The sequence below is a fragment of the Seriola dumerili genome, unplaced genomic scaffold (assembly GCF_002260705.1).
Source record: "Seriola dumerili isolate Sdu_G_001 unplaced genomic scaffold, Sdu_1.0 BDQW01001090.1, whole genome shotgun sequence".
NCBI lineage: Eukaryota > Metazoa > Chordata > Actinopteri > Carangiformes > Carangidae > Seriola > Seriola dumerili.
This window is the reverse complement of record NW_019175345.1, coordinates 819,184-830,353: the sequence shown is the minus strand read 5'-3', so window position 1 is coordinate 830,353 and position 11,170 is coordinate 819,184. Positions and strand designations below refer to the sequence as shown.

General features: G+C 38.8%; 1 protein-coding gene across 2 annotated transcripts in view; it reads right to left on the bottom strand.

The window, feature by feature from the left end:
- rasgrf2 (Ras protein specific guanine nucleotide releasing factor 2) overlaps positions 1–11,170 on the bottom strand; it is a 44,386-nt gene that overhangs the window by 32,738 nt on the left and 478 nt on the right. The gene's annotated exons all lie outside the window — the stretch shown is intronic.

Below are 11,170 nucleotides of genomic sequence, written 5' to 3'. Positions count from 1 at the left end.
ATATTAAAAAATGTCATTATAGTAATGCTCTTTTTATAGGCAACATGTTCTACCTGATTCTGACCACTATTCTGTATTAATATTATTTCACTACCTGTAAAGACAGAACACTTACGTTTGTTAACTCAACTGTACCTGTTACGAAATCACATCACCTCATTCTTACTTGAACATTACCATCAGTTTGTGTTGTTATTTTCTATAAAATAAATGGAGTATCTGTGGTACTTCAAATAAACACATGTGAAGACTTTTTATTACTTTTTTTTGCAAATCAATAGGTGGTGCCAAAGCCAAATAGCAGCTACAACAAATTATCATTGTAATCTCCACAATAATACTGGTTGTCACCCTGGCCCATATCATTTCCTGTTATAGACTAACCTCGGCCCCCCATCTCAGAAAGGAAAGTTGATGTGGCCCCCACTGAAAAAAGTTTGGGAACCGCTGACTTAAATGGTTTGCACTCAATTCCCTGTTGTGAAGTCTTCCCAACTCTACTCTCTGTTTTACATGTGTTAAAGTTGTCAGTGTATATATTTAAATAATTCAAATCTGATATATTGTATTTTATCCTACTTTTATATTTATATTTTTTATTACCCCTACTGTATACTATTACTATGCTGCAGCAGTGACCCAATTGCCCCTGGGCAAATCATTAAAGTTTAATGGTATGTCATCCTATATAGAGGGTTTTGCACTGTGCTGGACGTCATGGTGATAATGCAATGCACTGAATTACACTGTAATACTGTGCTGTGTCATCATTAGTCGAACTCTCTCTGAGTTGTAAACATGCAGCTTCCCCTCTACAGTACCATCCAGGACAACCAGCTCGCTCTCCCTTCAAATTGGCTCAAATGTACCCTCCATCCCTCAGGGCCTTCACTGTACTGTAAGAAATTTCTTTTAGACAAATAAAGACAGAGAGGAAAAGTAAAAGAAACACAGAGACAAAGATTCTTTTTCTACTCTTTCATTCTTTATGTCACCAACGAGCAATTTACCACTCACCTGAAACTATTTTTTTTCTCTGAGAAACAGCTATTATAGAAAATGAGACTGTGAAACTGACAGCGTGACACAAAGGAGTGTGTTTTACCACCGCAGAGCAAGACACAGACACAATGAAGGACAGCAAATTTCATTATTCAGAAGCAATTTCAGGTCAGTCATTTAAAACTGCCTGCTGTGAGACCAGAAGTGTGAAGTGAAAAGTTTTCAGAAACAAAAACTGGCTTCACCTCACTGTCCAACAGAGACCGAACGTTAGAAAATGAGAACATACCACAAACACACACACCCTCCGGTTCACGGCAGCAGTGTGATGAAAGACTTTTTTTTTTTTTTTTTTTTTTTTTTTAAAGATTAAAGAGTCAAAGTGTAAAACTGGACTTGGTGGTAATAGATTAATTAGGCAAACGATGGCTGGGGGATCCAGAAATACTCATCTGTTCTAAATATTTAAAAGCAGAGACGACAGAATCACTGTTGGGATGCACTGATGATTAGGGACTGGAACAGCCACTAATGATACAACACTGCCGACTGCTCTGGTATCTGCACTGATGAGAGGCCAAATTGTGTTGCAACCACCATGTTTTTCTCTCTCTCTCTCTCTCTCTCTCTCTCTCTCTCTCTTTCTCTCTCAGCTCTCAGCACTCAGCCTTTCAAAGCAACTGGCATTTTACTGCTTTGATGTTGTTTACTTCAGCGGGTAGAAAGAGGAATGTACCGTATGCTGAAAGTGTTAAAGGATTGATCCCCACTGGGGGTAAATGTGTATTGTGGTACTAAAAGGGTGGTTGAATTACAATATAGACACAGCAGAGTCACATGGGGTTCTTACTGTACAGTGTATATAGGTTAAGTAGACTCTATTGTACGGCAGAAAAAAGCAACCAGCCATGAAGGTTCCATTGCAACATTTAAAAATGTTCCCCGCTGGTTTTCAAGCCCATACCGGTATGTTCTGGCTTCTTAACCACAAACCATGTGTACTTCACATTTTTGCTTACCAATTTTGAATGCATGCCGTGGACCTTTGGATGTATTTTTGTTGCTGTTCGAATAAGCCATTTGTTTCCATTTATTTACACTCAGAATGAAAACCAGTGAGCGGTCGCTTAAAGACCCTGTACACCAACAAAAGTGTCAAATCAATATCTCTGGTTGATTAGACAGTCAGGTGGAAGTTGGGTAGAACTATGCTGGGAATTGCCTGATGCTGTTTACCTGATGAGGAATATGTCAATCAAGCAGGCTACAATATGTAAGCTACATGGCCACTCAGTCCTGAACAGAGGTTTTATTAAGCAACATAAGTGAATGGACGATTTATTGGTGCTTTAAAAATTGCTCAACTTAAATCTATCTATCTAATATATATATCTATCAAAACACAGCATTTGCTTTCATTTTTGTCAAAGTTTCTCATTTGTAACTTTTGTTATGGCTACATAGCCAACATTAGCATTGACAGCTGTTTACAGAACATTTTTAACAAGAGCTTCAGCCATTGTATTTACAAGACAAGAGGTTATAATACGGCCTCTGAGCAGCACTACTTCTTCAGGGCAGCCTGGACGCTTGAGTCACTCTGAATTAGAAAGTGACTAGACAGTCCGACAAGGCCGGGGCTAGCTGGTTAGCATGCTAACCTCGGTACAAGAAAAGAAGTGACAGAAATAAAAGCAAAACAAGAGTTAACATTGCTGCTGCTTTCTTGGCGAGTAAAGGAATGAAGTTTGATGCTGAACTCAGAGCGTTTCTTCTAGACTGGTATGTAAACAGCTGTTAATGCTAACATTGTCTATGTGGCAATATCACAATTTACAAATAGCTCCTACAATGATAACTCTGACAAAACAATTGTGTGAACAAGATGTTCATTGTAATGGATCATACAACCTTAGTTTCAGTTGTTTTCATAACGTACTTAAATGAGTAGAAACCAGTTGCTGAATAGAAGAGTAGAAAAAAAAGTCAAGTTTCTATGGTTTTCAAAAGGCTAACTGTGATAGTATACTGTAAATATTTTGTAGTACGGTAAATGTGCTAAAACATGCAAAACCACTGGCCTGGTTATTAAAATTTAAGCAAGAAAATAAGGTCTGATGTTCACATATTTCAAAAATTGCTTCACTGTGTGTTCAATAGGACAAATTACACCTAATTAAAATATCAGCAATGACTTCCGAGGCTGTACTGTGTTAACTTTCTATTATAACTCATGACATATAGAAGCGTTGATTCACTTTTTAATCACAACCCAGTGCAAAGGTTGCGTTAGCAGAACTAGCAGTCAGCAACCTAATAGCCTACATCATCTTGGTCTTGCCTCTCATTTACAGTATGTGTATATTAGTCATATCAATATCAATGTCACACCACTAAGGTTGGCCCAATTTTGTTTGAGCTTGATTTGCATAAAAGCAGATATTTGGAGCAAAAAATAGGGCAAGCAAGTATACAACAGGACAAATACAAACTGCAATTTCCATCATGGTACAGGATAGCAAGAATGAGTGAAAGCCCACTGTGCACTGTGAAAAATATATTTCTGTGCTGCAGAGAAAAGCAGTCACTGTTTGGCTAATAATATGCGCTTTGTCATGTGTGTTTGCAGTAAACATCTGACCACTGTTTTTTGTCTCATCTTATTCGTTCAGATCCATATGCGCTGATTACAAGGTAGAAGCAGTGGGCTTCAGTGGAGGCAGATGGATAATGTGTCTCCACCTTTGTACTGCTGTGGAGAAGCAGGCTGTACACAGTGATCCAGTGTCCCGCAGGGTGATAATTACCATTACAGAGAAATACAACAGAGAGTAGACCCGATTCATGTGTGTGTATGTGAGACTATAGAGGATAGAGGAACTGATATAATCCATAAACTGGATTTCCTGGATGTGTGTGTGGGTGTATGTGGGAGTGTATACACCATGTATGTTTGCCTCAGAAGAACAGAACAACACAGAAAGTGAGGTACTACAAAAGAACCGCATGTAGTGATTGTGGGTGATTATCAAAACAGAGATAAACCAAACCACCTGTTGTGAGCAGTTTCATAGGGGAGCACTATGCCTCCAACATATCAGCAAGAGATTATTGGCTTCATATTCAAAACAAATAGCAGTTATGTAGTTTGAAATGAACAGGGTATGAAAATATTCTAGTGAAAAAGCCACAACGTATAAGAAAGAATACAAGGTAGGACGAGGTAAGAGATAAGATAAGATTAATTAAAGGTACAGTATTCTAATACTGTGGGTGTTTTTCTAAATAACTGAGATATCTTGCAGATAGACTAAAACTTCATTGATAACATGTACAATTTATTCAGAATTTGCATGTAAAGCCATAAAATACATTATTGCCCATTAGCTGTAAGGGTTAAGCCAGTTACTGAAACAATGGAAGTCATTTGTGAGAAGACGCTTTAGAAAGATAAATAGGAGAGAGGGATGTGGGTTCACTTTTTCCACCCACCATTCTTCTGGATCAGACTCACAATCTGCCTCTCTCGTCTTTATATTCCTCTCATTTCTCAGCTCCTGTCGTGCTCCCACAGGGGCAATAATGTCTTTTTTGTGTCGAGTGCACAGATTCATAAAAGGAACCAAGGACAAGAACAAAGACAGGAACTGTTATTGTCACAAAAACATGCGAATTAAATAAAAGAAATGTTGTGTCATTTACCATACAGTAAGCTGTACACCCATGGATCAATGTGATGACAACAGAAATTATGAATTAATTTTTAATAAGTGGCCAGATGTCATCCATAATGTTTGCCATAATAAATAATGTAAGAGAGCAAATAAAAACATGTTCTACCTTAAAGGTACAATTTGAAAATTATTTATTTAATTTATAAATTATTCATATTTATGAAAATATGCCCATTCACTTTCTTTCAAAGCCTTAGATGAGGTCAAAACACATAATCATCTGTTGAATATGAGGCTACAGCCATCAGCCAGTTAGCTTAGCGTCACCTAAAGCCTGGAAAAAGGGTGAAACAACTAGCCTGACTCTGTCTAAGGTAACAAAATACACCTACCAGCACCGCCAAAACTGCAAATTGTTATTTTTTTATACTTGAATGAGGAAAGTGAGGACATTTTGGCTGACCTTCACTTCTTTAAAAGCCCGTTTGAAGATTAAAGGAATAGTTTAACATTTTGGGAAAGACACTTATTCACTTTATTATAGAGAGTTAGATGAAATCACTGCCACACTCTTGCCTGCAGAAGCTGGTTAGTTTAGTTTGTTATAAAGACCTCACAGGAAGTCACTGCAGCCGGCCAGGAAATAGTCCGACGCAAAACCACAAATTGACGTATTAACACATCTGTTTTGAAGGGATAAAACAGACGTGGTATAATTATTGAGCTTTAGAGGGGCTAGTAGGGGTCATTTTGTTATTCCTTTAAAACACTTTCCGTTTTTTTCTGTTGTAGGACAGCCAGTACAAACAAAATACAAAAACGTACGAACAAAAAACAGATCTTGTATTTCCTGGAAACTTGTCAAATTCAAAACATCAATCCAACAGCAGCAATGGCAGCAGCAATACTTTATGTAACCACTGAATTCAACTAATGATGTACCAGCTAATGTGACAATCACTGAATCAACATCCCACATCCTGCTGTTTTCTCACTGCCCTCCATGCTGTTCACTTCCTCCACAGAACTTCTGACAAAGTATGGGTCTCGCTCTCTCTCAAACACACGTATGCACAGTTCACGCACATACACACATTGTATATAAGTATACTAATAACTGTTGTCCATGCCTCAGAACACTCTCATCAGGGATTACCTGTTTAACTGGAGATTAAACAGATTGCACCCCTCCTCCACTGTTTGCTTTCACTGCTGTCCTCTTACTCTACATAAGTCAAAAACACACACATATACACACATGTAATATATAGCCAACATCAATCTTTTTTCCCCCATCTTACACGATTCTTGCTTTACAGTTGCTCCGTCACTCCACCGCCGGGAGGAATTTTCGGGAAACATCCTGCCACACAAGTCTCCAATCCAGGATGTATTGCATAACAGATCCTGGATTGGAGAGTTTGTTCTACGACTCCCACAGTGCAATGGCAGAGGTCTCTAAACACACCGTAAATCTGTTTCAGTACTGCAGTATATTCCTTAAAATTGCCAGTGTACCATCATCCTGTAAAAAACAGCGCTCATAAACGTTGCACAGACAACAAACACACATGAAACTACTCGACAATCCTATTGCCTGCCACTGAAGTTTATTTTATGCAGTCCTGGTTAGATGTCTGTGTAAGTGTATGTGTCATTTTCCCCGTGCCACCACTCCACATCAGCACCTATAGCTGGTGACAGGAGGAGCATGTATAATAGATGGGAGCAGCTCCAGCAATAACAATAACACCACTGAAGAGTACAGAGGCTCGGAGCTCCGAGAGCTTTTAACACCCATGGCGTCCCCACAAACAGCCCAGCACCAATTCAGAAGGACATGTGATGATACGAATCTTACACCTGCCGGGATGTTTCTTTTATGTATTATTCTCACCGCTGCTCAGCCTAACCTGAGGCAGTGTGGTAATTGAGAAGTTTTATCCATGTCAAAATCAGCTTTCCTGACAGGCTTATCAATTATGGTACAACATTTATATTTCATGTTAATAATTTGCAGAATCATCTCAGAGTTAGGTCGATAAAAGCCATAATTTTAGACCAACTGGTGTCCAATAAAAAAACCATCATCAAATTTGATGACTTGCTCCCTTATTGTTTGAGAAGATTTGTCTAATTTTAAGGCTAATAAATTCTTCTTAAAATCTATTTATTTGACAAAAGTTTTCAAAGACTGAGCTGAAAGCACTCTGCACCACAGGGTTTACCAGAAACAGCAGAAAGGGGGTGCACACCGCACTAATGGTAGAAGCAAATGTAGAAGTCACAGCTAAAGGACGCACCGTCAATATTTTGGCATTTAGCACTTTGACCCAGCATGCATCTGTTGGTCGCGCAACATGGCAGGTGTGTTTGATTTGGGACACTTGCCATGATCACCAGGTGCTTAATTAGGTTAGGTAATGCTAATCTGATTCATGGCCACTTAATAACACCATCCTTAATTTTATTGCATAGTTAGATAAAACCCATCCCTCACACCCACTGACCCACGTGATGCGAGTTTTGTTTTTACTCTGTAATGATTTCAAGTTTAAATGTAGAAAATTAAAATACTTGAGTTAAAAAAATACTTACGTAAGAGTGAAATTACTGATTTTTAAAAGTACCCCAAAAAATAGGGGAAAAATGTGTCTAATTGGAGACAAAGGAGATAGGAGAGGGAGTACATGCTAAAAAATTAGATACCTGAACACGTTTTTTTTATCAGGAGTGTTGATATAAAACCTTGTTGTCATTCATACTTTGATTAGTGCAGTATTTTAAACACGAGAGACAGATTTGAAGACAGCTTTAAATTCTTATCTGACACTAATGAGGTCCATAATGGCTGTAACACTTGGCAGAAGCCTTCAGAGGAAAATGAAAAGCAGCATACAGAGGAGAGCAGATCAGACTCCAGGACTATGGGAAGAATTGGTTCCTAGATACAGACAATTAGAATGAGCAACGACAAAAACGAAGGTTCTGAGAGAGGCGTTTAGAGCTAGAGGAGTTTTCTAATTAGAAATAATCATACACACACACACACACATGCACATATTCATTCATACATACGTGTATTAGGATGTCAGCACTGACAAATCAGCTCATCAGTGTCACCCCACCTTTTCTTTCATTAACTCTAATGAGGAAGTAGGCTGTTGAGAAGAACCCTATAGCTCAACAAAAACACGCTTTATTAAAGCCAGTGCAGCCAGATCAGACAGGACCAAATTAACCTCATATCTCTCCCCTGATTGAAGTTTCTGACAATTCCTATTTTACTGTACTACAGCTGTGTGTATCACACATTCAATCCCCTTAAATCCAGAAATCCAGTGACTAAAATCCTTCATCTGGTTAAAATACATAGTTGAAAATGACAAAGGTGTAAAAAGCGTATCTTAAAAATGTAACTGGAAACTGGATAAAAAGTCAGTTTGGGGTTTCTAGCAGGCAACAACAACACTGATGCATGCGCATGGGGGATACGACAACATTGGCAGGCCACCAAATGAAACGGACCGTTACCATGATTGAAATCACGTATTTCTCTAGGCTTGAGAATTGCTGGAATCCTTTGGGATTATGTAAGTAAACAATTAAACAAATATGTAACATGTCTAGTCATTTTTAGACATTTTAATGCAGAAAGGTCACGCATTATATCTCTAAGTTCTGGAAACATACTGTATGGTTCCACCTCAATAAATGAGTGAGGCTGGTTTTGATTATTTTACATATGAAGTGCATTCCTACACAAAACCAAAGTTTGACAGTGAACCAAACTTTTTGCTGCAGTATACACAACAATCTGGATGCACTAAATTTTGGACAGCAGCATTGAAGCTAAATGCCATGCTGATTTTTTTCTTTTCTTTTTTTTTTTTTTTTTTTAAACAAGGCTGCAAAGGACATAGTAATTTTGTTTTCTGAAAAAACTGCATCTTTATTTTCAGAAATAAGTTGTTGATGTTGTGTAGTGTTTCATTTATGTTTGGAAACATTGTGTTTTGACATATACGAGCTGCAATATGGAGACAGACTCCACTGTATGTAATGGCTATCTCCACTGGTTCATGGCCTCAGCAGAACTCTTTCTGGGATCAATATCCAACCCAACGCCTGACGATGGGGGGGAGGGATCATTTGACAATTATACACAGCACACACACACACACACGTACTGACATCAGCAATGCACAACCACAGTCGCTGTGGAAACCATTCAAACCAGTGTGAATCCTCTCCAAATTATTTGAAGGGTTTGTGTCTATCTACCTCTGAGTGAGAGAGTGAGAGAGAGAGAGAGAGAGCGAGAGAGCGAGCGAGCGAGCGAGCGGGAGGCAGTAGCTGTGTTATTTGTTTGGTTGCATTGTGGTTCACTGTGGGGGTGTGATGCTGCAGGTTGCTGGCAGACTCACTCGACTGCACAGAGAAACAGTGAAGAGCATGAGTGACTGATAGAGAGATGGAAGGCCTTCTCTTACTTCATCCTACAAAACCCTCTCTCAAAACCCTGGATCAGACTGAACTTTGAAATTCTCTTTGATTGAGATTTCAAACACACACACACACACACACACACACACACACACACACACACACACACACACACACACACACACACACACACAAGCCAGACCAATTGTCATTGTTCTTTGGTTTATTTCTCCTTTGTGCGTGGTAATGTACTAGCACATTTACATGGCAGCACACATTCTATCAGCTGAGCGCAGATAGAAAATAGCCCTAATTAAACATCACAGCTGTAGTGTGAGACAGGTGGGGATGGAGAGTGAGACAGTCAGTGTGTGTGTGTGTGAGGATAAAATAAGATCATAATTGCCCAGCTTGGTAACATCAGAAGAGACAGGTTTTATGCTTTCATCAGTGCCACGTGTAATTTTGCCCTCAAATAGAGATATTTGTCCTCCTTTCATCATCATGAATAACATGATGAGGAATAAAGACATTCTCTTCTTGCTTTATGTATGACTTGATTAAAACCACAGTCTACCATCTCCTGGCTCTCCTAAAGCCTCTACTCCATTTGCATACATCTGGAATGAGTTATCTTTACACATAGTGTACATTTAAAGAGACAGACCACTGCACAAGTAGGTGGGAGTCCGTGGAGATGAATATTTCTGCGTGATGATGATTGGTGGCTATTTCTGACCTCTCTTCAACTCTCATATGATTAATTGTATATCCGCTCACTATCTCCTTAATACTTTCTCAAACTGTAAAAAAAAAAAAAAAGAAAAGTCAGTGCTCTTCAGTGTACCCCCCCCACCCCCATTTAAATGGGCATGATGCCTGTGCACACAGTTCCCAAGGCCAGCTGAAAACTGGGATCAGAAAAAGAAATCCCATTTTTTTCCTCTCTCTCTCTCTCTCTCTCTCTCTCTCTGTGTAATTACTTTCATCAAGTCCAGGTTAAGTTTTTCTTTTTTAATATAACAAAGACTGATGCTTTTATTGATATAACACTAGGATTGCTGTGAATTGTGAGCAGTACATGTGCATTTCAAATTTTTTTCTCAATGAAAAGCATGTGCAAATGGTAATTCAAATGTTTCCTAGCAACAAGATGTTGAAGCAACAATGCTGAGGCAACTTCCAGGGGCACAGATACTAACACATTTGCCCAAAATATTTCCCTTATTTGAAACTGTAGTTCAGATCACAGATTTCTGAAAACTCTAAAATGCCACTCTGCAATATGCTTAACTAAATGAAGACTAAGACCAGATCTATTTAAAATATTTCCATTTGATGTAATGACACAGCCATAAAAACATAGCATCCTGGGAAATAATATTTCATTAAATGTAAATACACATATATGTAAAGAAAATATAAACCAGACATGTGATATATATGGCTTAGAAGGAAGATGTGCTCTCTTACTATGCAGCGTTCATGGGGTTAAATACAGGAACCTGTTGCTGCATTGTGCCTCCCACTGTCAGACTTGCAACGGATTTTAGAATTTTTTGTTTGAATAATCCACACAATGGGGTGTTCAGGTTTGTTTAGAATAACTTCATTGCGTTCGTGATGAAAATGTGACAGATTATTGGGTTCACACTCATCAGATTACAAATCCTGTACATCTTGTGGTTGCAGCAGCAAATATAATGAAATCAAAGAGGGAAACTGCTCTAAAAGCAAAAGGACCTCATTATCATTATCATTATTTTTATTAGGAATTGGAAAGAGACATGCTGTAGCTGTAGTTTGCAGTAACTGCTCTCTCTCATTTGCACATGTGGATCCTTGGGGGATGGTCACCTGCTCCGTGAGGATGCACTTGGTGCTCTTGACACTGCAGGGCTTTTGGAAACTGTGGAGGGCAGAGAGGCTTAGATGCTGCAGCCACTTTAGTTTGATGCTGCATGAGCCACTTGCTCGTTTTAGTGCAGGAGTGTCAGTTTGAGCGGGAGGAAACAATTTGATCTTGTAGTTTTTATCAACTATCATTT